The sequence below is a fragment of the Plecotus auritus genome (genome assembly GCF_963455305.1).
Source record: "Plecotus auritus genome assembly, chromosome: 9".
NCBI lineage: Eukaryota > Metazoa > Chordata > Mammalia > Chiroptera > Vespertilionidae > Plecotus > Plecotus auritus.
Window position 1 is genome coordinate 95,292,682 of NC_137783.1, and position 3,153 is coordinate 95,295,834.

Consider the following 3,153-nt stretch of genomic DNA (forward strand, 5'->3'; position numbering starts at 1 on the left):
CTTTGCATCTCTCTGCATAACAGTGTTCATGGGACACAGTAGCCCTCACACAAAGTGCTTATTTTCTGAGTGAATGCATTGAAAATCATATGTTTTCAATGCCAAAAGTACAGAAAGCCTACAAGCGCAAGGTTCACTTTGCTTTAGGATTAGGAGAAATGTGGTCAAAGGAGAACTGGGACAAAAAGCTTCCTTGTAGTAGTTGACTCTTGGCCTGGAACTTTAGTAAGTAAATGTTTGCCTATAAATAGGCTCCTTATTGCAAACCTATTTTAAAAAGTACTCCACTTCTTTATTATCCATTAAACAAAGGTACATATTTATATAATTCAGCTATTTCAACAGATTATTTGGCTCTCTAAATGATTTTGAAACATTTTTTATTTTTATTTTTTTTAATATATTTTATTGATTTTTTACAGAGAGGAAGGGAGAGGGATAGAGAGTTAGAAACATCGATGAGAGAGAAACATCGATCAGCTGCCTCCTGCACACCTCCTACTGGGGATGTGCCCGCGACCAAGGCACATGCCCTTGACTGGAATCGAACCCAGGACCCTTGAGTCCACAGGCCAACGCTCTATCCACTGAGCAACACCAGCTGGGGCATGAAACATTTTTTAAATGATCTTTAACTTTAAAGCAACAGTGTCTTTGTTTCTGACTTTGTCCAAAAATTCCCACTTTTCCTTTTAAAGTTGATTTCTTTTCAAATAATCATTTTCAGATCATGTACTTTCTCTCTTCTCATTAGAACTTGCAGCACAATTCTTGTGAAAATTCTATTGTAATATGTGCTTTGAAACATAAGCAGACTTAAGTCTATTAATATAATTTTCTTTTAAAAATATACTTAGGCCCAGTGCAGAATGTTGCTGAAGGCAGCAGTGGGGGCCCTGGTGGCAGCTGCTCAGTTGATGGCAGCGGAAGGGGCTGCCGTGGCAACAGCACACCCATGGGTGGTGTACAATGGTGGATTCTGAGGAGCTGAGGAATATGGTTTCCAGTTTTAGGTTTCTGAGCTACAATGAACAGCCACTGTTGCTAGGCTTCGCTGGGCGGAATAGAAGTGGATGCAAGCATGACCTCCTGATAAGGGCATTGCATTTCCTGAAGAGCAGCTATAGCCTGTGGCTCAAATTAAACTTTGAGAATTGCATAGACACCGGTACCCACGAACTCCTGAAGGACCTTCTGATTTATCCACGTTCAGGTCTTCAGTTTTCAGTTTGGATGGTAGCTCATCACCTGTAGAACCTGACTTGGCTGTGGCTGGAATCCACAGGTTGTCCTCCACTTCTGTGATATCTCGCACTCACCGTCCTTCCCTGTTGGTTCTGTGTTGCTTAAAGATACTAAGCCCATGCTTGAGATGCAGCAGCCATGTCCTCCAATCCCTCCTGCCCATCCTGATGTGAAATTAAAAAACTTGCCCTTTTATGATGTGCTTGATGTTCTCATCGAGCCCACGAGTTTAGTTCAAAGAAGTATTGAACGGTCTCAAGAGGAGTTGTTTAGTTTTACTCTGACCCCTCAACAGGTTATAGAGATATGCATATCCAGGGCTCGTTTGCCAGATGGTGGGAAGGATTATAGAGTCCAAGTTCAGCTGAGACGTTGCTTGGCAGAGACAAGTTGCCCTCAAAAAGATGGCTATCTTAAGAATCTATCTATAAAAGTAAATGGGAAGCTTGTTCCTTCATCTAAGTACACACCACCACGATCACTTCCTAATGCAATGATTAAACAGAGGTGCCCTGGACACACTGTGAATATTACATCTTTAGTTAGGTTATCTTCAGCTGTGCCAAACCAGATTTCCATCTCTTGGGCATCAAACATGGGAAAGAATTACTCCATGTCTGCATATCTTGTACGACAGCTCACATCAGCCATGTTATTACAGAGATTAAAAATGAAAGGTATTAGAAACCCTGATCATTCTAGAGCACTAATTAAAGAAATATTTGCTGCAGATCTTGAAAGTGAAATTGTTATAACTGACCTTGTGGTATCCTTGATGTGCCCGTTAGGGAAAATGAGGTTGACAAACCCATGCAGAGCAGAGACTTGAATACATCTACAGTGTTTTGATGCTGCCTCATATCTGCAAATGAATGAGAAGAATTCCACCTGGGTATGTCCAGTGTGTAAAAAAGAAGCTGCCTATGAAAGTTTAATTTTAGATGGGCTTTTAATGGAAATTCTCAATGACTGTTCCGATGTAGATCTGATCAAATTCCAACAAGATGGCTCTTGGTATCCACTGAGACCAAAGAAAGAAGCTAAGAAAGTATCCGGCCAACAGGGTACAGAAATAGAGAATTCAGGTGTCCTCCTCCTCCCTAAGAATTGTTCATTGATTTTAGCCCCCACTAATCATACAACAGTGATAGTAGCCTCCAGTGAGCATAGTTCAGAGATTCCAGCCAGTCAGGCAAGGAAGAAGAAAATGGATGTGACTGACCTAGCAACAGAAGAGGAAGGCCCCCCTGCCAAAAGGAAGTGAATCTTTATGTCAGTAACACAAAGCAGCCCAACCAAAGCGGTTCTCGGGTATCAGCCATCTTCTGTAAGGTTGCCCCGTGTGACTTCGGTTGATCCTGCTGCTGTTCCACCTTCATTGGTACCATTCCATCACACGCCAATCTCAAGCATGTCATCAGATTTGCCAGGGGAACTAAGAAGTGATAGTAATAATGAACTGCAGCTCGGAACATTTTCTGGTACTGTGCAACAGTGAATTCAAAATTTATGGAATGGAAATAGCTTGATTATTTCAAAAAAATATGACTGCCTTTTTATTACTAGTGATGTATTGTCAGGTGCAAATGGTGCTCAAAAGTTATTAAAATTTGAAAATGTTAAACATTTACATATTTAATCATGTAGCAATCATGTTTTGTTAAAGTTCATGGCTCAAGTAAGGAAAATGTGTTATTAATAAGACATGTAGAGTCAGTTTCATATAAAGACACATTTAAAATCTAAACGCAACAATTTTAACTGTTAATAGAACAAACATTTAGAATGTACCATCAGAATTTTTAACACAATCTATTTTTTAGTTAAAAATAATTGACCGCATTTTCAACCATGAAACACTTAGGAGGGCATAAATATATATCAATATAACCTATTGTTTCAATTTGA

General features: G+C 39.8%; 1 pseudogene across 1 annotated transcript; it reads left to right on the forward strand.

Moving 5' to 3' along the window:
- Positions 1-969: 969 nt before the first annotated feature.
- Positions 970-2,743, forward strand: LOC308233905 (E3 SUMO-protein ligase PIAS2-like; annotated as a pseudogene). Its single transcript has one exon. The product of its transcript is annotated as an E3 SUMO-protein ligase PIAS2-like (transcript).
- Positions 2,744-3,153: the final 410 nt, after the last annotated feature.